The sequence below is a fragment of the Ambystoma mexicanum genome, unplaced genomic scaffold (assembly GCF_040938575.1).
Source record: "Ambystoma mexicanum isolate Mex_15411 unplaced genomic scaffold, UKY_AmexF1_1 Mex_scaf152, whole genome shotgun sequence".
Taxonomy (NCBI): Eukaryota; Metazoa; Chordata; class Amphibia; order Caudata; family Ambystomatidae; genus Ambystoma; species Ambystoma mexicanum.
Genome location: NW_027182383.1, coordinates 95,836 through 121,577, shown reverse-complemented (window position 1 = coordinate 121,577; position 25,742 = coordinate 95,836). Strand labels below are relative to the sequence as shown.

General features: G+C 54.5%; 21 non-coding genes across 21 annotated transcripts; 12 read left to right on the top strand and 9 right to left on the bottom strand.

The window, feature by feature from the left end:
- The first annotated feature begins 683 nt into the window (after positions 1-683).
- On the top strand, positions 684-756 carry TRNAR-ACG (transfer RNA arginine (anticodon ACG)). Its single transcript has one exon. It is a non-coding gene; the product is annotated as a tRNA-Arg (tRNA).
- A 505-nt stretch (positions 757-1,261) lies between these two features.
- On the bottom strand, positions 1,262-1,333 carry TRNAE-UUC (transfer RNA glutamic acid (anticodon UUC)). Its single transcript has one exon. It is a non-coding gene; the product is annotated as a tRNA-Glu (tRNA).
- A 2,062-nt stretch (positions 1,334-3,395) lies between these two features.
- TRNAR-ACG (transfer RNA arginine (anticodon ACG)) lies at positions 3,396-3,468 on the top strand. The gene has a single exon. It is a non-coding gene; the product is annotated as a tRNA-Arg (tRNA).
- A 505-nt stretch (positions 3,469-3,973) lies between these two features.
- TRNAE-UUC (transfer RNA glutamic acid (anticodon UUC)) lies at positions 3,974-4,045 on the bottom strand. The gene has a single exon. It is a non-coding gene; the product is annotated as a tRNA-Glu (tRNA).
- Positions 4,046-4,779: 734 nt separating this feature from the next.
- Positions 4,780-4,852, top strand: TRNAR-ACG (transfer RNA arginine (anticodon ACG)). The gene has a single exon. It is a non-coding gene; the product is annotated as a tRNA-Arg (tRNA).
- A 505-nt stretch (positions 4,853-5,357) lies between these two features.
- TRNAE-UUC (transfer RNA glutamic acid (anticodon UUC)) lies at positions 5,358-5,429 on the bottom strand. Its single transcript has one exon. It is a non-coding gene; the product is annotated as a tRNA-Glu (tRNA).
- A 2,026-nt stretch (positions 5,430-7,455) lies between these two features.
- TRNAR-ACG (transfer RNA arginine (anticodon ACG)) lies at positions 7,456-7,528 on the top strand. Its single transcript has one exon. It is a non-coding gene; the product is annotated as a tRNA-Arg (tRNA).
- Positions 7,529-8,033: 505 nt separating this feature from the next.
- TRNAE-UUC (transfer RNA glutamic acid (anticodon UUC)) lies at positions 8,034-8,105 on the bottom strand. Its single transcript has one exon. It is a non-coding gene; the product is annotated as a tRNA-Glu (tRNA).
- Positions 8,106-8,839: 734 nt separating this feature from the next.
- Positions 8,840-8,912, top strand: TRNAR-ACG (transfer RNA arginine (anticodon ACG)). Its single transcript has one exon. It is a non-coding gene; the product is annotated as a tRNA-Arg (tRNA).
- Positions 8,913-9,417: 505 nt separating this feature from the next.
- On the bottom strand, positions 9,418-9,489 carry TRNAE-UUC (transfer RNA glutamic acid (anticodon UUC)). The gene has a single exon. It is a non-coding gene; the product is annotated as a tRNA-Glu (tRNA).
- Positions 9,490-11,527: 2,038 nt separating this feature from the next.
- Positions 11,528-11,600, top strand: TRNAR-ACG (transfer RNA arginine (anticodon ACG)). Its single transcript has one exon. It is a non-coding gene; the product is annotated as a tRNA-Arg (tRNA).
- Positions 11,601-12,105: 505 nt separating this feature from the next.
- Positions 12,106-12,177, bottom strand: TRNAE-UUC (transfer RNA glutamic acid (anticodon UUC)). The gene has a single exon. It is a non-coding gene; the product is annotated as a tRNA-Glu (tRNA).
- A 734-nt stretch (positions 12,178-12,911) lies between these two features.
- TRNAR-ACG (transfer RNA arginine (anticodon ACG)) lies at positions 12,912-12,984 on the top strand. Its single transcript has one exon. It is a non-coding gene; the product is annotated as a tRNA-Arg (tRNA).
- Positions 12,985-13,489: 505 nt separating this feature from the next.
- TRNAE-UUC (transfer RNA glutamic acid (anticodon UUC)) lies at positions 13,490-13,561 on the bottom strand. Its single transcript has one exon. It is a non-coding gene; the product is annotated as a tRNA-Glu (tRNA).
- Positions 13,562-16,301: 2,740 nt separating this feature from the next.
- On the top strand, positions 16,302-16,374 carry TRNAR-ACG (transfer RNA arginine (anticodon ACG)). Its single transcript has one exon. It is a non-coding gene; the product is annotated as a tRNA-Arg (tRNA).
- Positions 16,375-19,010: 2,636 nt separating this feature from the next.
- TRNAR-ACG (transfer RNA arginine (anticodon ACG)) lies at positions 19,011-19,083 on the top strand. Its single transcript has one exon. It is a non-coding gene; the product is annotated as a tRNA-Arg (tRNA).
- Positions 19,084-21,691: 2,608 nt separating this feature from the next.
- On the top strand, positions 21,692-21,764 carry TRNAR-ACG (transfer RNA arginine (anticodon ACG)). Its single transcript has one exon. It is a non-coding gene; the product is annotated as a tRNA-Arg (tRNA).
- Positions 21,765-23,674: 1,910 nt separating this feature from the next.
- On the top strand, positions 23,675-23,747 carry TRNAR-ACG (transfer RNA arginine (anticodon ACG)). Its single transcript has one exon. It is a non-coding gene; the product is annotated as a tRNA-Arg (tRNA).
- Positions 23,748-24,252: 505 nt separating this feature from the next.
- TRNAE-UUC (transfer RNA glutamic acid (anticodon UUC)) lies at positions 24,253-24,324 on the bottom strand. The gene has a single exon. It is a non-coding gene; the product is annotated as a tRNA-Glu (tRNA).
- A 733-nt stretch (positions 24,325-25,057) lies between these two features.
- TRNAR-ACG (transfer RNA arginine (anticodon ACG)) lies at positions 25,058-25,130 on the top strand. Its single transcript has one exon. It is a non-coding gene; the product is annotated as a tRNA-Arg (tRNA).
- A 505-nt stretch (positions 25,131-25,635) lies between these two features.
- Positions 25,636-25,707, bottom strand: TRNAE-UUC (transfer RNA glutamic acid (anticodon UUC)). Its single transcript has one exon. It is a non-coding gene; the product is annotated as a tRNA-Glu (tRNA).
- Positions 25,708-25,742: the final 35 nt, after the last annotated feature.

The window sequence follows — 25,742 nt, the reverse complement described above, 5'->3', positions numbered from 1 at the left end:
GTCCACCACTGGCAGGATGCTTGAGAAGCTTGACCGGTGGTGTCCCACGCAAATGACCGAGATGCACTTTCAGTGGCAGAAATCAAGCTTTACGCTGCTCTGGTATTGAGCTGTCATTGCTTACAGTGGCTAAGCAAAGCACAATACCAAGACCAATCTAAAAATGACTAGCTTGAGAGAACACGCAAGAACCAAGGGCAGCGGTTCGAGCCCTATCAGGGATGGACGGTCCCCTTTTGCTAAAATGGGCAAGAGAGTCTGCAGTTCCTCTCGGAGGCGCGTGAGTGCTGGGGCACGCCTCATTAACCCTTTGCTGCCCGTCTTGCCACCTGAAACCTGCCCCTTGCCCCCAAAGTGCAGCATTGGCTGGGGGCAAATATCTGCAGCCTATTGGCAGGCTGGAGAAGAGTCCCTGTGGCGCTCCTGAAGTGTGTGGGGAAGTAAGCCCCTGACCGATTGACCCCACCCCCCCAACCCCAATAAATGAAGGCAAATCCTGCTTTGCAATTGCTGCCAACTTTTCAGGGCCTTCCTTTCTAGATAGGACTGGAAGATGAAGCGGCTTGAGAGTCAGCTCCGAAATGAAGAGTAGCATTATTTTCTAAAGAGCTGTGTAATGTGGGGAGGGGGCAAGCACAGCACCTCCCTTTTGTGGAAGGATAGGGGTATGCGCAGACCCACGAGGGCCAGTGGCGCAATGGATAACGCGTCTGACTACGGATCAGAAGATTGTAGGTTCGACTCCTACCTGGCTCGGGGAAGCGCGTTTTGTTTTTAATTTAACCCCAATTGTGATTGCGTAGTCTCTGTCTTCTCCCTAGCCTTGGCCGAGGTACTGAACGCTTAACACTCGAGGTCAGCGGAAATGACGGTCTGTCAGGGCGCCCTTCTTTCCTCTGGCCTTTAACGTCTTGCAGCAACAGTTTCAATGCAAGGCGGCCTGTTTTCCAAATGTGGTCCCACCGTTGCTCTCTTGACGGGGGGTGCGGGGGACACGTCACGCCTCAAAGGTGGGTGCAGACGAGATCTCGGGTATGAAAGCCGCAGACATTGGTATGCACCTCATACCCAAGCCGCTTGTAGTCGGCCCTTCTTCTTGCAAGTCCAGCCCTCATACTGAGGAATCGGGAGCCTGAAACACGGACAGACTGCATGGGGCCGCCGGGGCCCCAAGGGAAACAATGTGGGGAAATTCAGGCTTTTCTCAAAATGTAAATGCAACAGAAACGGAATCGGGAGTTCTATGTAGAAAAGGCTAGTCTTCCCATACCGGGAGCCGAACCCGGGCCGCCTGGGTGAAAACCAGGAATCCTAACCGCTAGACCATATGGGAGGCTGTCAGCAAGAAGCAGGTTATGGAGATCCTGAGAGCAGTGCCCCATGGGTCCACCACTGGCAGGATGCTTGAGAAGCTTGACCGGTGGTGTCCGACGCAAATGACCGAGATGCACTTTCAGTGGCAGAAATCAAGCTTTACGCTGCTCTGGTATTGAGCTGTCATTGCTTGCAGTGGCTAAGCAAAGCACAATACCAAGACTTGTCTAATGATGGCTGCCTGAGAAAGAAAGGAAGAAAGACAAAAGGTAAGTGGTAAAGAAAGAAAGGAAGCAAGGAAAGAAGCAAGGAAAGAAAGAAAGAAAGAAAGAAAGAAAGAAAGAAAGAAAGAAAGAAAGAAAGAAAGAAAGAAAGAAAGAAAGAAAGAAAGAAAGAAAGAAAGAAAGAAAGAAAGAAAGAAAGAAAGAAAGAAAAAACAGCAAGTGAGGGAAAGAAAGGAAGGAAAGAAGGAAAGAAAGAGAGACAGGATTAGGGCCAGAGAGAGTGGGTTTTGGGATCACTGGTTGGAGTGCGAGCTGTCCCTCCCAGGCTCTCTCGTGTGCCCAAGCCCCCGCCCCCACCTGTCATGGGGCGACAGGCGGAAGTGTGAAGGGTGCTGCTGCACACAGGCAAGCGCTGAGAGGCTTGTGGGCGCTGCACACAGCAGCTCCGGTAGGCAGCAGACAGCAAGGCTGCCTGCCTACTGGCGTTTGAGCTCCCCTCTCCCCCCTCCCTTCCTCCCTCCCTCCCTCCCTCACTCCCTCACTCCCTCCCGTCTGAAAATGCAGAGTGGCAAAGCGGCTGACGGGTCTGTAGTGCGGGACGGTATCTGCATGGGGATGGCCTCCCTAGCCTAGGGGGGAAGGAGCAGGCCATGCTAACAGAAGGGGCAGGGGTTCGAGCCCCATCAGGGGTGGACGGTCCCCTTTTGCTAAAATGGGCAAGAGAGTCTGCAGTTCCTCTCGGAGGCGCGTGAGTGCTGGGGCACGCCTCATTAACCCTTTGCTGCCCGTCTTGCCACCTGAAACCTGCCCCTTGCCCCCAAAGTGCAGCATTGGCTGGGGGCAAATATCTGCAGCCTATTGGCAGGCTTGAGAAGAGTCCCTGTGGCGCTCCTGAAGTGTGTGGGGAAGTAAGCCCCTGACCGATTGACCCCACCCCCCCAACCCCAATAAATGAAGGCAAATCCTGCTTTGCAATTGCTGCCAACTTTTCAGGGCCTTCCTTTCTAGATAGGACTAGAAGATGAAGCGGCTTGAGAGTCAGCTCCGAAATGAAGAGTAGCATTATTTTCTAAAGAGCTGTGTAATGTGGGGAGGGGGCAAGCACAGTACCTCCCTTTTGTGGAAGGATAGGGGTATGCGCAGACCCACGAGGGCCAGTGGCGCAATGGATAACGCGTCTGACTACTGGCGTTTGAGCTCCCCTCTCCCCCCTCCCTTCCTCCCTCCCTCCCTCCCTCACTCCCTCACTCCCTCCCGTCTGAAAATGCAGAGTGGCAAAGCGGCTGACGGGTCTGCAGTGCGGGACGGTATCTGCATGGGGATGGCCTCCCTAGCCTAGGGGGGAAGGCGCAGGCCATGCTAACAGAAGGGGCAGGGGTTCGAGCCCCATCAGGGGTGGACGGTCCCCTTTTGCTAAAATGGGCAAGAGAGTCTGCAGTTCCTCTCGGAGGCGCGTGAGTGCTGGGGCACGCCTCATTAACCCTTTGCTGCCCGTCTTGCCACCTGAAACCTGCCCCTTGCCCCCAAAGTGCAGCATTGGCTGGGGGCAAATATCTGCAGCCTATTGGCAGGCTTGAGAAGAGTCCCTGTGGCGCTCCTGAAGTGTGTGGGGAAGTAAGCCCCTGACCGATTGACCCCACCCCCCCAACCCCAATAAATGAAGGCAAATCCTGCTTTGCAATTGCTGCCAACTTTTCAGGGCCTTCCTTTCTAGATAGGACTGGAAGATGAAGCGGCTTGAGAGTCAGCTCCGAAATGAAGAGTAGCATTATTTTCTAAAGAGCTGTGTAATGTGGGGAGGGGGCAAGCACAGTACCTCCCTTTTGTGGAAGGATAGGGGTATGCGCAGACCCACGAGGGCCAGTGGCGCAATGGATAACGCGTCTGACTACGGATCAGAAGATTGTAGGTTCGACTCCTACCTGGCTCGGGGAAGCGCGTTTTGTTTTTAATTTAACCCCAATTGTGATTGCGTAGTCTCTGTCTTCTCCCTAGCCTTGGCCGAGGTACTGAACGCTTAACACTCGAGGTCAGCGGAAATGACGGTCTGTCAGGGCGCCCTTCTTTCCTCTGGCCTTTAACGTCTTGCAGCAACGGTTTCAATGCAAGGCGGCCTGTTTTCCAAATGTGGTCCCACCGTTGCTCTCTTGACGGGGGGTGCGGGGGACACGTCACGCCTCAAAGGTGGGTGCAGACGAGATCTCGGGTATGAAAGCCGCAGACATTGGTATGCACCTCATACCCAAGCCGCTTGTAGTCGGCCCTTCTTCTTGCAAGTCCAGCCCTCATACTGAGGAATCGGGAGCCTGAAACACGGACAGACTGCATGGGGCCGCCGGGGCCCCAAGGGAAACAATGTGGGGAAATTCAGGCTTTTCTCAAAATGTAAATGCAACAGAAACGGAATCGGGAGTTCTATGTAGAAAAGGCTAGTCTTCCCATACCGGGAGTCGAACCCGGGCCGCCTGGGTGAAAACCAGGAATCCTAACCGCTAGACCATATGGGAGGCTGTCAGCAAGAAGCAGGTTATGGAGATCCTGAGAGCAGTGCCCCATGGGTCCACCACTGGCAGGATGCTTGAGAAGCTTGACCGGTGGTGTCCCACGCAAATGACCGAGATGCACTTTCAGTGGCAGAAATCAAGCTTTACGCTGCTCTGGTATTGAGCTGTCATTGCTTACAGTGGCTAAGCAAAGCACAATACCAAGACCAATCTAAAAATGACTAGCTTGAGAGAACACGCAAGAACCAAGGGCAGCGGTTCGAGCCCTATCAGGGATGGACGGTCCCCTTTTGCTAAAATGGGCAAGAGAGTCTGCAGTTCCTCTCGGAGGCGCGTGAGTGCTGGGGCACGCCTCATTAACCCTTTGCTGCCCGTCTTGCCACCTGAAACCTGCCCCTTGCCCCCAAAGTGCAGCATTGGCTGGGGGCAAATATCTGCAGCCTATTGGCAGGCTGGAGAAGAGTCCCTGTGGCGCTCCTGAAGTGTGTGGGGAAGTAAGCCCCTGACCGATTGACCCCACCCCCCCAACCCCAATAAATGAAGGCAAATCCTGCTTTGCAATTGCTGCCAACTTTTCAGGGCCTTCCTTTCTAGATAGGACTGGAAGATGAAGCGGCTTGAGAGTCAGCTCCGAAATGAAGAGTAGCATTATTTTCTAAAGAGCTGTGTAATGTGGGGAGGGGGCAAGCACAGCACCTCCCTTTTGTGGAAGGATAGGGGTATGCGCAGACCCACGAGGGCCAGTGGCGCAATGGATAACGCGTCTGACTACGGATCAGAAGATTGTAGGTTCGACTCCTACCTGGCTCGGGGAAGCGCGTTTTGTTTTTAATTTAACCCCAATTGTGATTGCGTAGTCTCTGTCTTCTCCCTAGCCTTGGCCGAGGTACTGAACGCTTAACACTCGAGGTCAGCGGAAATGACGGTCTGTCAGGGCGCCCTTCTTTCCTCTGGCCTTTAACGTCTTGCAGCAACAGTTTCAATGCAAGGCGGCCTGTTTTCCAAATGTGGTCCCACCGTTGCTCTCTTGACGGGGGGTGCGGGGGACACGTCACGCCTCAAAGGTGGGTGCAGACGAGATCTCGGGTATGAAAGCCGCAGACATTGGTATGCACCTCATACCCAAGCCGCTTGTAGTCGGCCCTTCTTCTTGCAAGTCCAGCCCTCATACTGAGGAATCGGGAGCCTGAAACACGGACAGACTGCATGGGGCCGCCGGGGCCCCAAGGGAAACAATGTGGGGAAATTCAGGCTTTTCTCAAAATGTAAATGCAACAGAAACGGAATCGGGAGTTCTATGTAGAAAAGGCTAGTCTTCCCATACCGGGAGCCGAACCCGGGCCGCCTGGGTGAAAACCAGGAATCCTAACCGCTAGACCATATGGGAGGCTGTCAGCAAGAAGCAGGTTATGGAGATCCTGAGAGCAGTGCCCCATGGGTCCACCACTGGCAGGATGCTTGAGAAGCTTGACCGGTGGTGTCCGACGCAAATGACCGAGATGCACTTTCAGTGGCAGAAATCAAGCTTTACGCTGCTCTGGTATTGAGCTGTCATTGCTTGCAGTGGCTAAGCAAAGCACAATACCAAGACTTGTCTAATGATGGCTGCCTGAGAAAGAAAGGAAGAAAGACAAAAGGTAAGTGGTAAAGAAAGAAAGGAAGCAAGGAAAGAAGCTAGGAAAGAAAGAAAGAAAGAAAGAAAGAAAGAAAGAAAGAAAGAAAGAAAGAAAGAAAGAAAGAAAGAAAGAAAGAAAGAAAGAAAGAAAAAACAGCAAGTGAGGGAAAGAAAGGAAGGAAAGAAGGAAAGAAAGAGAGACAGGATTAGGGCCAGAGAGAGTGGGTTTTGGGATCACTGGTTGGAGTGCGAGCTGTCCCTCCCAGGCTCTCTCGTGTGCCCAAGCCCCCGCCCCCACCTGTCATGGGGCGACAGGCGGAAGTGTGAAGGGTGCTGCTGCACACAGGCAAGCGCTGAGAGGCTTGTGGGCGCTGCACACAGCAGCTCCGGTAGGCAGCAGACAGCAAGGCTGCCTGCCTACTGGCGTTTGAGCTCCCCTCTCCCCCCTCCCTTCCTCCCTCCCTCCCTCCCTCACTCCCTCACTCCCTCCCGTCTGAAAATGCAGAGTGGCAAAGCGGCTGACGGGTCTGTAGTGCGGGACGGTATCTGCATGGGGATGGCCTCCCTAGCCTAGGGGGGAAGGAGCAGGCCATGCTAACAGAAGGGGCAGGGGTTCGAGCCCCATCAGGGGTGGACGGTCCCCTTTTGCTAAAATGGGCAAGAGAGTCTGCAGTTCCTCTCGGAGGCGCGTGAGTGCTGGGGCACGCCTCATTAACCCTTTGCTGCCCGTCTTGCCACCTGAAACCTGCCCCTTGCCCCCAAAGTGCAGCATTGGCTGGGGGCAAATATCTGCAGCCTATTGGCAGGCTTGAGAAGAGTCCCTGTGGCGCTCCTGAAGTGTGTGGGGAAGTAAGCCCCTGACCGATTGACCCCACCCCCCCAACCCCAATAAATGAAGGCAAATCCTGCTTTGCAATTGCTGCCAACTTTTCAGGGCCTTCCTTTCTAGATAGGACTAGAAGATGAAGCGGCTTGAGAGTCAGCTCCGAAATGAAGAGTAGCATTATTTTCTAAAGAGCTGTGTAATGTGGGGAGGGGGCAAGCACAGTACCTCCCTTTTGTGGAAGGATAGGGGTATGCGCAGACCCACGAGGGCCAGTGGCGCAATGGATAACGCGTCTGACTACTGGCGTTTGAGCTCCCCTCTCCCCCCTCCCTTCCTCCCTCCCTCCCTCCCTCACTCCCTCACTCCCTCCCGTCTGAAAATGCAGAGTGGCAAAGCGGCTGACGGGTCTGCAGTGCGGGACGGTATCTGCATGGGGATGGCCTCCCTAGCCTAGGGGGGAAGGCGCAGGCCATGCTAACAGAAGGGGCAGGGGTTCGAGCCCCATCAGGGGTGGACGGTCCCCTTTTGCTAAAATGGGCAAGAGAGTCTGCAGTTCCTCTCGGAGGCGCGTGAGTGCTGGGGCACGCCTCATTAACCCTTTGCTGCCCGTCTTGCCACCTGAAACCTGCCCCTTGCCCCCAAAGTGCAGCATTGGCTGGGGGCAAATATCTGCAGCCTATTGGCAGGCTTGAGAAGAGTCCCTGTGGCGCTCCTGAAGTGTGTGGGGAAGTAAGCCCCTGACCGATTGACCCCACCCCCCCAACCCCAATAAATGAAGGCAAATCCTGCTTTGCAATTGCTGCCAACTTTTCAGGGCCTTCCTTTCTAGATAGGACTGGAAGATGAAGCGGCTTGAGAGTCAGCTCCGAAATGAAGAGTAGCATTATTTTCTAAAGAGCTGTGTAATGTGGGGAGGGGGCAAGCACAGTACCTCCCTTTTGTGGAAGGATAGGGGTATGCGCAGACCCACGAGGGCCAGTGGCGCAATGGATAACGCGTCTGACTACGGATCAGAAGATTGTAGGTTCGACTCCTACCTGGCTCGGGGAAGCGCGTTTTGTTTTTAATTTAACCCCAATTGTGATTGCGTAGTCTCTGTCTTCTCCCTAGCCTTGGCCGAGGTACTGAACGCTTAACACTCGAGGTCAGCGGAAATGACGGTCTGTCAGGGCGCCCTTCTTTCCTCTGGCCTTTAACGTCTTGCAGCAACGGTTTCAATGCAAGGCGGCCTGTTTTCCAAATGTGGTCCCACCGTTGCTCTCTTGACGGGGGGTGCGGGGGACACGTCACGCCTCAAAGGTGGGTGCAGACGAGATCTCGGGTATGAAAGCCGCAGACATTGGTATGCACCTCATACCCAAGCCGCTTGTAGTCGGCCCTTCTTCTTGCAAGTCCAGCCCTCATACTGAGGAATCGGGAGCCTGAAACACGGACAGACTGCATGGGGCCGCCGGGGCCCCAAGGGAAACAATGTGGGGAAATTCAGGCTTTTCTCAAAATGTAAATGCAACAGAAACGGAATCGGGAGTTCTATGTAGAAAAGGCTAGTCTTCCCATACCGGGAGTCGAACCCGGGCCGCCTGGGTGAAAACCAGGAATCCTAACCGCTAGACCATATGGGAGGCTGTCAGCAAGAAGCAGGTTATGGAGATCCTGAGAGCAGTGCCCCATGGGTCCACCACTGGCAGGATGCTTGAGAAGCTTGACCGGTGGTGTCCCACGCAAATGACCGAGATGCACTTTCAGTGGCAGAAATCAAGCTTTACGCTGCTCTGGTATTGAGCTGTCATTGCTTACAGTGGCTAAGCAAAGCACAATACCAAGACCAATCTAAAAATGACTAGCTTGAGAGAACACGCAAGAACCAAGGGCAGCGGTTCGAGCCCTATCAGGGATGGACGGTCCCCTTTTGCTAAAATGGGCAAGAGAGTCTGCAGTTCCTCTCGGAGGCGCGTGAGTGCTGGGGCACGCCTCATTAACCCTTTGCTGCCCGTCTTGCCACCTGAAACCTGCCCCTTGCCCCCAAAGTGCAGCATTGGCTGGGGGCAAATATCTGCAGCCTATTGGCAGGCTGGAGAAGAGTCCCTGTGGCGCTCCTGAAGTGTGTGGGGAAGTAAGCCCCTGACCGATTGACCCCACCCCCCCAACCCCAATAAATGAAGGCAAATCCTGCTTTGCAATTGCTGCCAACTTTTCAGGGCCTTCCTTTCTAGATAGGACTGGAAGATGAAGCGGCTTGAGAGTCAGCTCCGAAATGAAGAGTAGCATTATTTTCTAAAGAGCTGTGTAATGTGGGGAGGGGGCAAGCACAGCACCTCCCTTTTGTGGAAGGATAGGGGTATGCGCAGACCCACGAGGGCCAGTGGCGCAATGGATAACGCGTCTGACTACGGATCAGAAGATTGTAGGTTCGACTCCTACCTGGCTCGGGGAAGCGCGTTTTGTTTTTAATTTAACCCCAATTGTGATTGCGTAGTCTCTGTCTTCTCCCTAGCCTTGGCCGAGGTACTGAACGCTTAACACTCGAGGTCAGCGGAAATGACGGTCTGTCAGGGCGCCCTTCTTTCCTCTGGCCTTTAACGTCTTGCAGCAACGGTTTCAATGCAAGGCGGCCTGTTTTCCAAATGTGGTCCCACCGTTGCTCTCTTGACGGGGGGTGCGGGGGACACGTCACGCCTCAAAGGTGGGTGCAGACGAGATCTCGGGTATGAAAGCCGCAGACATTGGTATGCACCTCATACCCAAGCGGCTTGTAGTCGGCCCTTCTTCTTGCAAGTCCAGCCCTCATACTGAGGAATCGGGAGCCTGAAACACGGACAGACTGCATGGGGCCGCCGGGGCCCCAAGGGAAACAATGTGGGGAAATTCAGGCTTTTCTCAAAATGTAAATGCAACAGAAACGGAATCGGGAGTTCTATGTAGAAAAGGCTAGTCTTCCCATACCGGGAGTCGAACCCGGGCCGCCTGGGTGAAAACCAGGAATCCTAACCGCTAGACCATATGGGAGGCTGTCAGCAAGAAGCAGGTTATGGAGATCCTGAGAGCAGTGCCCCATGGGTCCACCACTGGCAGGATGCTTGAGAAGCTTGACCGGTGGTGTCCGACGCAAATGACCGAGATGCACTTTCAGTGGCAGAAATCAAGCTTTACGCTGCTCTGGTATTGAGCTGTCATTGCTTGCAGTGGCTAAGCAAAGCACAATACCAAGACTTGTCTAATGATGGCTGCCTGAGAAAGAAAGGAAGAAAGACAAAAGGTAAGTGGTAAAGAAAGAAAGGAAGCAAGGAAAGAAGCAAGGAAAGAAAGAAAGAAAGAAAGAAAGAAAGAAAGAAAGAAAGAAAGAAAGAAAGAAAGAAAGAAAGAAAGAAAGAAAGAAAGAAAGAAAGAAAGAAAGAAAAAACAGCAAGTGAGGGAAAGAAAGGAAGGAAAGAAGGAAAGAAAGAGAGACAGGATTAGGGCCAGAGAGAGTGGGTTTTGGGATCACTGGTTGGAGTGCGAGCTGTCCCTCCCAGGCTCTCTCGTGTGCCCAAGCCCCCGCCCCCACCTGTCATGGGGCGACAGGCGGAAGTGTGAAGGGTGCTGCTGCACACAGGCAAGCGCTGAGAGGCTTGTGGGCGCTGCACACAGCAGCTCCGGTAGGCAGCAGACAGCAAGGCTGCCTGCCTACTGGCGTTTGAGCTCCCCTCTCCCCCCTCCCTTCCTCCCTCCCTCCCTCCCTCACTCCCTCACTCCCTCCCGTCTGAAAATGCAGAGTGGCAAAGCGGCTGACGGGTCTGTAGTGCGGGACGGTATCTGCATGGGGATGGCCTCCCTAGCCTAGGGGGGAAGGCGCAGGCCATGCTAACAGAAGGGGCAGGGGTTCGAGCCCCATCAGGGGTGGACGGTCCCCTTTTGCTAAAATGGGCAAGAGAGTCTGCAGTTCCTCTCGGAGGCGCGTGAGTGCTGGGGCACGCCTCATTAACCCTTTGCTGCCCGTCTTGCCACCTGAAACCTGCCCCTTGCCCCCAAAGTGCAGCATTGGCTGGGGGCAAATATCTGCAGCCTATTGGCAGGCTTGAGAAGAGTCCCTGTGGCGCTCCTGAAGTGTGTGGGGAAGTAAGCCCCTGACCGATTGACCCCACCCCCCCAACCCCAATAAATGAAGGCAAATCCTGCTTTGCAATTGCTGCCAACTTTTCAGGGCCTTCCTTTCTAGATAGGACTGGAAGATGAAGCGGCTTGAGAGTCAGCTCCGAAATGAAGAGTAGCATTATTTTCTAAAGAGCTGTGTAATGTGGGGAGGGGGCAAGCACAGTACCTCCCTTTTGTGGAAGGATAGGGGTATGCGCAGACCCACGAGGGCCAGTGGCGCAATGGATAACGCGTCTGACTACTGGCGTTTGAGCTCCCCTCTCCCCCCTCCCTTCCTCCCTCCCTCCCTCCCTCACTCCCTCACTCCCTCCCGTCTGAAAATGCAGAGTGGCAAAGCGGCTGACGGGTCTGTAGTGCGGGACGGTATCTGCATGGGGATGGCCTCCCTAGCCTAGGGGGGAAGGCGCAGGCCATGCTAACAGAAGGGGCAGGGGTTCGAGCCCCATCAGGGGTGGACGGTCCCCTTTTGCTAAAATGGGCAAGAGAGTCTGCAGTTCCTCTCGGAGGCGCGTGAGTGCTGGGGCACGCCTCATTAACCCTTTGCTGCCCGTCTTGCCACCTGAAACCTGCCCCTTGCCCCCAAAGTGCAGCATTGGCTGGGGGCAAATATCTGCAGCCTATTGGCAGGCTTGAGAAGAGTCCCTGTGGCGCTCCTGAAGTGTGTGGGGAAGTAAGCCCCTGACCGATTGACCCCACCCCCCCAACCCCAATAAATGAAGGCAAATCCTGCTTTGCAATTGCTGCCAACTTTTCAGGGCCTTCCTTTCTAGATAGGACTGGAAGATGAAGCGGCTTGAGAGTCAGCTCCGAAATGAAGAGTAGCATTATTTTCTAAAGAGCTGTGTAATGTGGGGAGGGGGCAAGCACAGTACCTCCCTTTTGTGGAAGGATAGGGGTATGCGCAGACCCACGAGGGCCAGTGGCGCAATGGATAACGCGTCTGACTACGGATCAGAAGATTGTAGGTTCGACTCCTACCTGGCTCGGGGAAGCGCGTTTTGTTTTTAATTTAACCCCAATTGTGATTGCGTAGTCTCTGTCTTCTCCCTAGCCTTGGCCGAGGTACTGAACGCTTAACACTCGAGGTCAGCGGAAATGACGGTCTGTCAGGGCGCCCTTCTTTCCTCTGGCCTTTAACGTCTTGCAGCAACGGTTTCAATGCAAGGCGGCCTGTTTTCCAAATGTGGTCCCACCGTTGCTCTCTTGACGGGGGGTGCGGGGGACACGTCACGCCTCAAAGGTGGGTGCAGACGAGATCTCGGGTATGAAAGCCGCAGACATTGGTATGCACCTCATACCCAAGCCGCTTGTAGTCGGCCCTTCTTCTTGCAAGTCCAGCCCTCATACTGAGGAATCGGGAGCCTGAAACACGGACAGACTGCATGGGGCCGCCGGGGCCCCAAGGGAAACAATGTGGGGAAATTCAGGCTTTTCTCAAAATGTAAATGCAACAGAAACGGAATCGGGAGTTCTATGTAGAAAAGGCTAGTCTTCCCATACCGGGAGTCGAACCCGGGCCGCCTGGGTGAAAACCAGGAATCCTAACCGCTAGACCATATGGGAGGCTGTCAGCAAGAAGCAGGTTATGGAGATCCTGAGAGCAGTGCCCCATGGGTCCACCACTGGCAGGATGCTTGAGAAGCTTGACCGGTGGTGTCCCACGCAAATGACCGAGATGCACTTTCAGTGGCAGAAATCAAGCTTTACGCTGCTCTGGTATTGAGCTGTCATTGCTTACAGTGGCTAAGCAAAGCACAATACCAAGACCAATCTAAAAATGACTAGCTTGAGAGAACACGCAAGAACCAAGGGCAGCGGTTCGAGCCCTATCAGGGATGGACGGTCCCCTTTTGCTAAAATGGGCAAGAGAGTCTGCAGTTCCTCTCGGAGGCGCGTGAGTGCTGGGGCACGCCTCATTAACCCTTTGCTGCCCGTCTTGCCACCTGAAACCTGCCCCTTGCCCCCAAAGTGCAGCATTGGCTGGGGGCAAATATCTGCAGCCTATTGGCAGGCTGGAGAAGAGTCCCTGTGGCGCTCCTGAAGTGTGTGGGGAAGTAAGCCCCTGACCGATTGACCCCACCCCCCCAACCCCAATAAATGAAGGCAAATCCTGCTTTGCAATTGCTGCCAACTTTTCAGGGCCTTCCTTTCTAGATAGGACTGGAAGATGAAGCGGCTTGAGAGTCAGCTCCGAAATGAAGAGTAGCATTATTTTCTAAAGAGCTGTGTAATGTGGGGAGGGGGCAAGCACAGCACCTCCCTTTTGTGGAAGGATAGGGGTATGCGCAGACCCACGAGGGCCAGTGGCGCAATGGATAACGCGTCTGACTACGGATCAGAAGATTGTAGGTTCGACTCCTACCTGGCTCGGGGAAGCGCGTTTTGTTTTTAATTTAACCCCAATTGTGATTGCGTAGTCTCTGTCTTCTCCCTAGCCTTGGCCGAGGTACTGAACGCTTAACACTCGAGGTCAGCGGAAATGACGGTCTGTCAGGGCGCCCTTCTTTCCTCTGGCCTTTAACGTCTTGCAGCAACGGTTTCAATGCAAGGCGGCCTGTTTTCCAAATGTGGTCCCACCGTTGCTCTCTTGACGGGGGGTGCGGGGGACACGTCACGCCTCAAAGGTGGGTGCAGACGAGATCTCGGGTATGAAAGCCGCAGACATTGGTATGCACCTCATACCCAAGCGGCTTGTAGTCGGCCCTTCTTCTTGCAAGTCCAGCCCTCATACTGAGGAATCGGGAGCCTGAAACACGGACAGACTGCATGGGGCCGCCGGGGCCCCAAGGGAAACAATGTGGGGAAATTCAGGCTTTTCTCAAAATGTAAATGCAACAGAAACGGAATCGGGAGTTCTATGTAGAAAAGGCTAGTCTTCCCATACCGGGAGTCGAACCCGGGCCGCCTGGGTGAAAACCAGGAATCCTAACCGCTAGACCATATGGGAGGCTGTCAGCAAGAAGCAGGTTATGGAGATCCTGAGAGCAGTGCCCCATGGGTCCACCACTGGCAGGATGCTTGAGAAGCTTGACCGGTGGTGTCCGACGCAAATGACCGAGATGCACTTTCAGTGGCAGAAATCAAGCTTTACGCTGCTCTGGTATTGAGCTGTCATTGCTTGCAGTGGCTAAGCAAAGCACAATACCAAGACTTGTCTAATGATGGCTGCCTGAGAAAGAAAGGAAGAAAGACAAAAGGTAAGTGGTAAAGAAAGAAAGGAAGCAAGGAAAGAAGCAAGGAAAGAAAGAAAGAAAGAAAGAAAGAAAGAAAGAAAGAAAGAAAGAAAGAAAGAAAGAAAGAAAGAAAGAAAGAAAGAAAGAAAGAAAGAAAGAAAAAACAGCAAGTGAGGGAAAGAAAGGAAGGAAAGAAGGAAAGAAAGAGAGACAGGATTAGGGCCAGAGAGAGTGGGTTTTGGGATCACTGGTTGGAGTGCGAGCTGTCCCTCCCAGGCTCTCTCGTGTGCCCAAGCCCCCGCCCCCACCTGTCATGGGGCGACAGGCGGAAGTGTGAAGGGTGCTGCTGCACACAGGCAAGCGCTGAGAGGCTTGTGGGCGCTGCACACAGCAGCTCCGGTAGGCAGCAGACAGCAAGGCTGCCTGCCTACTGGCGTTTGAGCTCCCCTCTCCCCCCTCCCTTCCTCCCTCCCTCCCTCCCTCACTCCCTCACTCCCTCCCGTCTGAAAATGCAGAGTGGCAAAGCGGCTGACGGGTCTGTAGTGCGGGACGGTATCTGCATGGGGATGGCCTCCCTAGCCTAGGGGGGAAGGCGCAGGCCATGCTAACAGAAGGGGCAGGGGTTCGAGCCCCATCAGGGGTGGACGGTCCCCTTTTGCTAAAATGGGCAAGAGAGTCTGCAGTTCCTCTCGGAGGCGCGTGAGTGCTGGGGCACGCCTCATTAACCCTTTGCTGCCCGTCTTGCCACCTGAAACCTGCCCCTTGCCCCCAAAGTGCAGCATTGGCTGGGGGCAAATATCTGCAGCCTATTGGCAGGCTTGAGAAGAGTCCCTGTGGCGCTCCTGAAGTGTGTGGGGAAGTAAGCCCCTGACCGATTGACCCCACCCCCCCAACCCCAATAAATGAAGGCAAATCCTGCTTTGCAATTGCTGCCAACTTTTCAGGGCCTTCCTTTCTAGATAGGACTGGAAGATGAAGCGGCTTGAGAGTCAGCTCCGAAATGAAGAGTAGCATTATTTTCTAAAGAGCTGTGTAATGTGGGGAGGGGGCAAGCACAGTACCTCCCTTTTGTGGAAGGATAGGGGTATGCGCAGACCCACGAGGGCCAGTGGCGCAATGGATAACGCGTCTGACTACTGGCGTTTGAGCTCCCCTCTCCCCCCTCCCTTCCTCCCTCCCTCCCTCCCTCACTCCCTCACTCCCTCCCGTCTGAAAATGCAGAGTGGCAAAGCGGCTGACGGGTCTGTAGTGCGGGACGGTATCTGCATGGGGATGGCCTCCCTAGCCTAGGGGGGAAGGCGCAGGCCATGCTAACAGAAGGGGCAGGGGTTCGAGCCCCATCAGGGGTGGACGGTCCCCTTTTGCTAAAATGGGCAAGAGAGTCTGCAGTTCCTCTCGGAGGCGCGTGAGTGCTGGGGCACGCCTCATTAACCCTTTGCTGCCCGTCTTGCCACCTGAAACCTGCCCCTTGCCCCCAAAGTGCAGCATTGGCTGGGGGCAAATATCTGCAGCCTATTGGCAGGCTGGAGAAGAGTCCCTGTGGCGCTCCTGAAGTGTGTGGGGAAGTAAGCCCCTGACCGATTGACCCCACCCCCCCAACCCCAATAAATGAAGGCAAATCCTGCTTTGCAATTGCTGCCAACTTTTCAGGGCCTTCCTTTCTAGATAGGACTGGAAGATGAAGCGGCTTGAGAGTCAGCTCCGAAATGAAGAGTAGCATTATTTTCTAAAGAGCTGTGTAATGTGGGGAGGGGGCAAGCACAGTACCTCCCTTTTGTGGAAGGATAGGGGTATGCGCAGACCCACGAGGGCCAGTGGCGCAATGGATAACGCGTCTGACTACTGGCGTTTGAGCTCCCCTCTCCCCCCTCCCTTCCTCCCTCCCTCCCTCCCTCACTCCCTCACTCCCTCCCGTCTGAAAATGCAGAGTGGCAAAGCGGCTGACGGGTCTGTAGTGCGGGACGGTATCTGCATGGGGATGGCCTCCCTAGCCTAGGGGGGAAGGCGCAGGCCATGCTAACAGAAGGGGCAGGGGTTCGAGCCCCATCAGGGGTGGACGGTCCCCTTTTGCTAAAATGGGCAAGAGAGTCTGCAGTTCCTCTCGGAGGCGCGTGAGTGCTGGGGCACGCCTCATTAACCCTTTGCTGCCCGTCTTGCCACCTGAAACCTGCCCCTTGCCCCCAAAGTGCAGCATTGGCTGGGGGCAAATATCTGCAGCCTATTGGCAGGCTGGAGAAGAGTCCCTGTGGCGCTCCTGAAGTGTGTGGGGAAGTAAGCCCCTGACCGATTGACCCCACCCCCCCAACCCCAATAAATGAAGGCAAATCCTGCTTTGCAATTGCTGCCAACTTTTCAGGGCCTTCCTTTCTAGATAGGACTGGAAGATGAAGCGGCTTGAGAGTCAGCTCCGAAATGAAGAGTAGCATTATTTTCTAAAGAGCTGTGTAATGTGGGGAGGGGGCAAGCACAGCACCTCCCTTTTGTGGAAGGATAGGGGTATGCGCAGACCCACGAGGGCCAGTGGCGCAATGGATAACGCGTCTGACTACGGATCAGAAGATTGTAGGTTCGACTCCTACCTGGCTCGGGGAAGCGCGTTTTGTTTTTAATTTAACCCCAATTGTGATTGCGTAGTCTCTGTCTTCTCCCTAGCCTTGGCCGAGGTACTGAACGCTTAACACTCGAGGTCAGCGGAAATGACGGTCTGTCAGGGCGCCCTTCTTTCCTCTGGCCTTTAACGTCTTGCAGCAACGGTTTCAATGCAAGGCGGCCTGTTTTCCAAATGTGGTCCCACCGTTGCTCTCTTGACTGGGGGTGCGGGGGACACGTCACGCCTCAAAGGTGGGTGCAGACGAGATCTCGGGTATGAAAGCCGCAGACATTGGTATGCACCTCATACCCAAGCCGCTTGTAGTCGGCCCTTCTTCTTGCAAGTCCAGCCCTCATACTGAGGAATCGGGAGCCTGAAACACGGACAGACTGCATGGGGCCGCCGGGGCCCCAAGGGAAACAATGTGGGGAAATTCAGGCTTTTCTCAAAATGTAAATGCAACAGAAACGGAATCGGGAGTTCTATGTAGAAAAGGCTAGTCTTCCCATACCGGTCGAACCCGGGCCGCCTGGGTGAAAACCAGGAATCCTAACCGCTAGACCATATGGGAGGCTGTCAGCAAGAAGCAGGTTATGGAGATCCTGAGAGCAGTGCCCCATGGGTCCACCACTGGCAGGATGCTTGAGAAGCTTGACCGGTGGTGTCCCACGCAAATGACCGAGATGCACTTTCAGTGGCAGAAATCAAGCTTTACGCTGCTCTGGTATTGAGCTGTCATTGCTTGCAGTGGCTAAGCAAAGCACAATACCAAGACTTGTCTAATGATGGCTGCCTGAGAAAGAAAGGAAGAAAGACAAAAGGTAAGTGGTAAAGAAAGAAAGGAAGCAAGGAAAGAAGCAAGGAAAGAAAGAAAGAAAGAAAGAAAGAAAGAAAGAAAGAAAGAAAGAAAGAAAGAAAGAAAGAAAGAAAGAAAGAAAGAAAGAAAGAAAGAAAGAAAGAAAGAAAGAAAGAAAGAAAGAAAGAAAAAACAGCAAGTGAGGGAAAGAAAGGAAGGAAAGAAGGAAAGAAAGAGAGACAGGATTAGGGCCAGAGAGAGTGGGTTTTGGGATCACTGGTTGGAGTGCGAGCTGTCCCTCCCAGGCTCTCTCGTGTGCCCAAGCCCCCGCCCCCACCTGTCATGGGGCGACAGGCGGAAGTGTGAAGGGTGCTGCTGCACACAGGCAAGCGCTGAGAGGCTTGTGGGCGCTGCACACAGCAGCTCCGGTAGGCAGCAGACAGCAAGGCTGCCTGCCTACTGGCGTTTGAGCTCCCCTCTCCCCCCTCCCTTCCTCCCTCCCTCCCTCCCTCACTCCCTCACTCCCTCCCGTCTGAAAATGCAGAGTGGCAAAGCGGCTGACGGGTCTGTAGTGCGGGACGGTATCTGCATGGGGATGGCCTCCCTAGCCTAGGGGGGAAGGCGCAGGCCATGCTAACAGAAGGGGCAGGGGTTCGAGCCCCATCAGGGGTGGACGGTCCCCTTTTGCTAAAATGGGCAAGAGAGTCTGCAGTTCCTCTCGGAGGCGCGTGAGTGCTGGGGCACGCCTCATTAACCCTTTGCTGCCCGTCTTGCCACCTGAAACCTGCCCCTTGCCCCCAAAGTGCAGCATTGGCTGGGGGCAAATATCTGCAGCCTATTGGCAGGCTTGAGAAGAGTCCCTGTGGCGCTCCTGAAGTGTGTGGGGAAGTAAGCCCCTGACCGATTGACCCCACCCCCCCAACCCCAATAAATGAAGGCAAATCCTGCTTTGCAATTGCTGCCAACTTTTCAGGGCCTTCCTTTCTAGATAGGACTGGAAGATGAAGCGGCTTGAGAGTCAGCTCCGAAATGAAGAGTAGCATTATTTTCTAAAGAGCTGTGTAATGTGGGGAGGGGGCAAGCACAGTACCTCCCTTTTGTGGAAGGATAGGGGTATGCGCAGACCCACGAGGGCCAGTGGCGCAATGGATAACGCGTCTGACTACTGGCGTTTGAGCTCCCCTCTCCCCCCTCCCTTCCTCCCTCCCTCCCTCCCTCACTCCCTCACTCCCTCCCGTCTGAAAATGCAGAGTGGCAAAGCGGCTGACGGGTCTGTAGTGCGGGACGGTATCTGCATGGGGATGGCCTCCCTAGCCTAGGGGGGAAGGCGCAGGCCATGCTAACAGAAGGGGCAGGGGTTCGAGCCCCATCAGGGGTGGACGGTCCCCTTTTGCTAAAATGGGCAAGAGAGTCTGCAGTTCCTCTCGGAGGCGCGTGAGTGCTGGGGCACGCCTCATTAACCCTTTGCTGCCCGTCTTGCCACCTGAAACCTGCCCCTTGCCCCCAAAGTGCAGCATTGGCTGGGGGCAAATATCTGCAGCCTATTGGCAGGCTGGAGAAGAGTCCCTGTGGCGCTCCTGAAGTGTGTGGGGAAGTAAGCCCCTGACCGATTGACCCCACCCCCCCAACCCCAATAAATGAAGGCAAATCCTGCTTTGCAATTGCTGCCAACTTTTCAGGGCCTTCCTTTCTAGATAGGACTGGAAGATGAAGCGGCTTGAGAGTCAGCTCCGAAATGAAGAGTAGCATTATTTTCTAAAGAGCTGTGTAATGTGGGGAGGGGGCAAGCACAGCACCTCCCTTTTGTGGAAGGATAGGGGTATGCGCAGACCCACGAGGGCCAGTGGCGCAATGGATAACGCGTCTGACTACGGATCAGAAGATTGTAGGTTCGACTCCTACCTGGCTCGGGGAAGCGCGTTTTGTTTTTAATTTAACCCCAATTGTGATTGCGTAGTCTCTGTCTTCTCCCTAGCCTTGGCCGAGGTACTGAACGCTTAACACTCGAGGTCAGCGGAAATGACGGTCTGTCAGGGCGCCCTTCTTTCCTCTGGCCTTTAACGTCTTGCAGCAACGGTTTCAATGCAAGGCGGCCTGTTTTCCAAATGTGGTCCCACCGTTGCTCTCTTGACGGGGGGTGCGGGGGACACGTCACGCCTCAAAGGTGGGTGCAGACGAGATCTCGGGTATGAAAGCCGCAGACATTGGTATGCACCTCATACCCAAGCCGCTTGTAGTCGGCCCTTCTTCTTGCAAGTCCAGCCCTCATACTGAGGAATCGGGAGCCTGAAACACGGACAGACTGCATGGGGCCGCCGGGGCCCCAAGGGAAACAATGTGGGGAAATTCAGGCTTTTCTCAAAATGTAAATGCAACAGAAACGGAATCGGGAGTTCTATGTAGAAAAGGCTAGTCTTCCCATACCGGTCGAACCCGGGCCGCCTGGGTGAAAACCAGGAATCCTAACCGCTAGACCATATGGGAGGCTGTCAGCAAGAAGCAGGTTATGGAGATCCTGAGAGCAGTGCCCCATGGGTCCACCACTGGCAGGATGCTTGAGAAGCTTGACCGGTGGTGTCCCACGCAAATGACCGAGATGCACTTTCAGTGGCAGAAATCAAGCTTTACGCTGCTCTGGTATTGAGCTGTCATTGCTTGCAGTGGCTAAGCAAAGCACAATACCAAGACTTGTCTAATGATGGCTGCCTGAGAAAGAAAGGAAGAAAGACAAAAGGTAAGTGGTAAAGAAAGAAAGGAAGCAAGGAAAGAAGCAAGGAAAGAAAGAAAGAAAGAAAGAAAGAAAGAAAAAAAGAAAGAAAGAAAGAAAGAAAGAAAGAAAGAGAGAAAGAAAGAAAGAAAGAAAGAAAGAAAAAACAGCAAGTGAGGGAAAGAAAGGAAGGAAAGAAGGAAAGAAAGAGAGACAGGATTAGGGCCAGAGAGAGTGGGTTTTGGGATCACTGGTTGGAGTGCGAGCTGTCCCTCCCAGGCTCTCTCGTGTGCCCAAGCCCCCGCCCCCACCTGTCATGGGGCGACAGGCGGAAGTGTGAAGGGTGCTGCTGCACACAGGCAAGCGCTGAGAGGCTTGTGGGCGCTGCACACAGCAGCTCCGGTAGGCAGCAGACAGCAAGGCTGCCTGCCTACTGGCGTTTGAGCTCCCCTCTCCCCCCTCCCTTCCTCCCTCCCTCCCTCCCTCACTCCCTCACTCCCTCCCGTCTGAAAATGCAGAGTGGCAAAGCGGCTGACGGGTCTGTAGTGCGGGACGGTATCTGCATGGGGATGGCCTCCCTAGCCTAGGGGGGAAGGCGCAGGCCATGCTAACAGAAGGGGCAGGGGTTCGAGCCCCATCAGGGGTGGACGGTCCCCTTTTGCTAAAATGGGCAAGAGAGTCTGCAGTTCCTCTCGGAGGCGCGTGAGTGCTGGGGCACGCCTCATTAACCCTTTGCTGCCCGTCTTGCCACCTGAAACCTGCCCCTTGCCCCCAAAGTGCAGCATTGGCTGGGGGCAAATATCTGCAGCCTATTGGCAGGCTTGAGAAGAGTCCCTGTGGCGCTCCTGAAGTGTGTGGGGAAGTAAGCCCCTGACCGATTGACCCCACCCCCCCAACCCCAATAAATGAAGGCAAATCCTGCTTTGCAATTGCTGCCAACTTTTCAGGGCCTTCCTTTCTAGATAGGACTGGAAGATGAAGCGGCTTGAGAGTCAGCTCCGAAATGAAGAGTAGCATTATTTTCTAAAGAGCTGTGTAATGTGGGGAGGGGGCAAGCACAGTACCTCCCTTTTGTGGAAGGATAGGGGTATGCGCAGACCCACGAGGGCCAGTGGCGCAATGGATAACGCGTCTGACTACTGGCGTTTGAGCTCCCCTCTCCCCCCTCCCTTCCTCCCTCCCTCCCTCCCTCACTCCCTCACTCCCTCCCGTCTGAAAATGCAGAGTGGCAAAGCGGCTGACGGGTCTGTAGTGCGGGACGGTATCTGCATGGGGATGGCCTCCCTAGCCTAGGGGGGAAGGCGCAGGCCATGCTAACAGAAGGGGCAGGGGTTCGAGCCCCATCAGGGGTGGACGGTCCCCTTTTGCTAAAATGGGCAAGAGAGTCTGCAGTTCCTCTCGGAGGCGCGTGAGTGCTGGGGCACGCCTCATTAACCCTTTGCTGCCCGTCTTGCCACCTGAAACCTGCCCCTTGCCCCCAAAGTGCAGCATTGGCTGGGGGCAAATATCTGCAGCCTATTGGCAGGCTGGAGAAGAGTCCCTGTGGCGCTCCTGAAGTGTGTGGGGAAGTAAGCCCCTGACCGATTGACCCCACCCCCCCAACCCCAATAAATGAAGGCAAATCCTGCTTTGCAATTGCTGCCAACTTTTCAGGGCCTTCCTTTCTAGATAGGACTGGAAGATGAAGCGGCTTGAGAGTCAGCTCCGAAATGAAGAGTAGCATTATTTTCTAAAGAGCTGTGTAATGTGGGGAGGGGGCAAGCACAGCACCTCCCTTTTGTGGAAGGATAGGGGTATGCGCAGACCCACGAGGGCCAGTGGCGCAATGGATAACGCGTCTGACTACGGATCAGAAGATTGTAGGTTCGACTCCTACCTGGCTCGGGGAAGCGCGTTTTGTTTTTAATTTAACCCCAATTGTGATTGCGTAGTCTCTGTCTTCTCCCTAGCCTTGGCCGAGGTACTGAACGCTTAACACTCGAGGTCAGCGGAAATGACGGTCTGTCAGGGCGCCCTTCTTTCCTCTGGCCTTTAACGTCTTGCAGCAACGGTTTCAATGCAAGGCGGCCTGTTTTCCAAATGTGGTCCCACCGTTGCTCTCTTGATGGGGGGTGCGGGGGACACGTCACGCCTCAAAGGTGGGTGCAGACGAGATCTCGGGTATGAAAGCCGCAGACATTGGTATGCACCTCATACCCAAGCCGCTTGTAGTCGGCCCTTCTTCTTGCAAGTCCAGCCCTCATACTGAGGAATCGGGAGCCTGAAACACGGACAGACTGCATGGGGCCGCCGGGGCCCCAAGGGAAACAATGTGGGGAAATTCAGGCTTTTCTCAAAATGTAAATGCAACAGAAACGGAATCGGGAGTTCTATGTAGAAAAGGCTAGTCTTCCCATACCGGTCGAACCCGGGCCGCCTGGGTGAAAACCAGGAATCCTAACCGCTAGACCATATGGGAGGCTGTCAGCAAGAAGCAGGTTATGGAGATCCTGAGAGCAGTGCCCCATGGGTCCACCACTGGCAGGATGCTTGAGAAGCTTGACCGGTGGTGTCCCACGCAAATGACCGAGATGCACTTTCAGTGGCAGAAATCAAGCTTTACGCTGCTCTGGTATTGAGCTGTCATTGCTTGCAGTGGCTAAGCAAAGCACAATACCAAGACTTGTCTAATGATGGCTGCCTGAGAAAGAAAGGAAGAAAGACAAAAGGTAAGTGGTAAAGAAAGAAAGGAAGCAAGGAAAGAAGCAAGGAAAGAAAGAAAGAAAGAAAGAAAGAAAGAAAGAAAGAAAGAAAGAAAGAAAGAAAGAAAGAAAGAAAGAAAGAAAGAAAGAAAGAAAGAAAGAAAGAAAGAAAAAACAGCAAGTGAGGGAAAGAAAGGAAGGAAAGAAGGAAAGAAAGAGAGACAGGATTAGGGCCAGAGAGAGTGGGTTTTGGGATCACTGGTTGGAGTGCGAGCTGTCCCTCCCAGGCTCTCTCGTGTGCCCAAGCCCCCGCCCCCACCTGTCATGGGGCGACAGGCGGAAGTGTGAAGGGTGCTGCTGCACACAGGCAAGCGCTGAGAGGCTTGTGGGCGCTGCACACAGCAGCTCCGGTAGGCAGCAGACAGCAAGGCTGCCTGCCTACTGGCGTTTGAGCTCCCCTCTCCCCCCTCCCTTCCTCCCTCCCTCCCTCCCTCACTCCCTCACTCCCTCCCGTCTGAAAATGCAGAGTGGCAAAGCGGCTGACGGGTCTGTAGTGCGGGACGGTATCTGCATGGGGATGGCCTCCCTAGCCTAGGGGGGAAGGCGCAGGCCATGCTAACAGAAGGGGCAGGGGTTCGAGCCCCATCAGGGGTGGACGGTCCCCTTTTGCTAAAATGGGCAAGAGAGTCTGCAGTTCCTCTCGGAGGCGCGTGAGTGCTGGGGCACGCCTCATTAACCCTTTGCTGCCCGTCTTGCCACCTGAAACCTGCCCCTTGCCCCCAAAGTGCAGCATTGGCTGGGGGCAAATATCTGCAGCCTATTGGCAGGCTTGAGAAGAGTCCCTGTGGCGCTCCTGAAGTGTGTGGGGAAGTAAGCCCCTGACCAATTGACCCCACCCCCCCAACCCCAATAAATGAAGGCAAATCCTGCTTTGCAATTGCTGCCAACTTTTCAGGGCCTTCCTTTCTAGATAGGACTGGAAGATGAAGCGGCTTGAGAGTCAGCTCCGAAATGAAGAGTAGCATTATTTTCTAAAGAGCTGTGTAATGTGGGGAGGGGGCAAGCACAGTACCTCCCTTTTGTGGAAGGATAGGGGTATGCGCAGACCCACGAGGGCCAGTGGCGCAATGGATAACGCGTCTGACTACGGATCAGAAGATTGTAGGTTCGACTCCTACCTGGCTCGGGGAAGCGCGTTTTGTTTTTAATTTAACCCCAATTGTGATTGCGTAGTCTCTGTCTTCTCCCTAGCCTTGGCCGAGGTACTGAACGCTTAACACTCGAGGTCAGCGGAAATGACGGTCTGTCAGGGCGCCCTTCTTTCCTCTGGCCTTTAACGTCTTGCAGCAACGGTTTCAATGCAAGGCGGCCTGTTTTCCAAATGTGGTCCCACCGTTGCTCTCTTGACGGGGGGTGCGGGGGACACGTCACGCCTCAAAGGTGGGTGCAGACGAGATCTCGGGTATGAAAGCCGCAGACATTGGTATGCACCTCATACCCAAGCCGCTTGTAGTCGGCCCTTCTTCTTGCAAGTCCAGCCCTCATACTGAGGAATCGGGAGCCTGAAACACGGACAGACTGCATGGGGCCGCCGGGGCCCCAAGGGAAACAATGTGGGGAAATTCAGGCTTTTCTCAAAATGTAAATGCAACAGAAACGGAATCGGGAGTTCTATGTAGAAAAGGCTAGTCTTCCCATACCGGGAGTCGAACCCGGGCCGCCTGGGTGAAAACCAGGAATCCTAACCGCTAGACCATATGGGAGGCTGTCAGCAAGAGCAGGTTATGGAGATCCTGAGAGCAGTGCCCCATGGGTCCACCACTGGCAGGATGCTTGAGAAGCTTGACCGGTGGTGTCCCACGCAAATGACCGAGATGCACTTTCAGTGGCAGAAATCAAGCTTTACGCTGCTCTGGTATTGAGCTGTCATTGCTTACAGTGGCTAAGCAAAGCACAATACCAAGACCAATCTAAAAATGACTAGCTTGAGAGAACACGCAAGAACCAAGGGCAGCGGTTCGAGCCCTATCAGGGATGGACGGTCCCCTTTTGCTAAAATGGGCAAGAGAGTCTGCAGTTCCTCTCGGAGGCGCGTGAGTGCTGGGGCACGCCTCATTAACCCTTTGCTGCCCGTCTTGCCACCTGAAACCTGCCCCTTGCCCCCAAAGTGCAGCATTGGCTGGGGGCAAATATCTGCAGCCTATTGGCAGGCTGGAGAAGAGTCCCTGTGGCGCTCCTGAAGTGTGTGGGGAAGTAAGCCCCTGACCGATTGACCCCACCCCCCCAACCCCAATAAATGAAGGCAAATCCTGCTTTGCAATTGCTGCCAACTTTTCAGGGCCTTCCTTTCTAGATAGGACTGGAAGATGAAGCGGCTTGAGAGTCAGCTCCGAAATGAAGAGTAGCATTATTTTCTAAAGAGCTGTGTAATGTGGGGAGGGGGCAAGCACAGCACCTCCCTTTTGTGGAAGGATAGGGGTATGCGCAGACCCACGAGGGCCAGTGGCGCAATGGATAACGCGTCTGACTACGGATCAGAAGATTGTAGGTTCGACTCCTACCTGGCTCGGGGAAGCGCGTTTTGTTTTTAATTTAACCCCAATTGTGATTGCGTAGTCTCTGTCTTCTCCCTAGCCTTGGCCGAGGTACTGAACGCTTAACACTCGAGGTCAGCGGAAATGACGGTCTGTCAGGGCGCCCTTCTTTCCTCTGGCCTTTAACGTCTTGCAGCAACGGTTTCAATGCAAGGCGGCCTGTTTTCCAAATGTGGTCCCACCGTTGCTCTCTTGACGGGGGGTGCGGGGGACACGTCACGCCTCAAAGGTGGGTGCAGACGAGATCTCGGGTATGAAAGCCGCAGACATTGGTATGCACCTCATACCCAAGCCGCTTGTAGTCGGCCCTTCTTCTTGCAAGTCCAGCCCTCATACTGAGGAATCGGGAGCCTGAAACACGGACAGACTGCATGGGGCCGCCGGGGCCCCAAGGGAAACAATGTGGGGAAATTCAGGCTTTTCTCAAAATGTAAATGCAACAGAAACGGAATCGGGAGTTCTATGTAGAAAAGGCTAGTCTTCCCATACCGGGAGTCGAACCCGGGCCGCCTGGGTGAAAACCAGGAATCCTAACCGCTAGACCATATGGGAGGCTGTCAGCAAGAAGCAGGTTATGGAGATCCTGA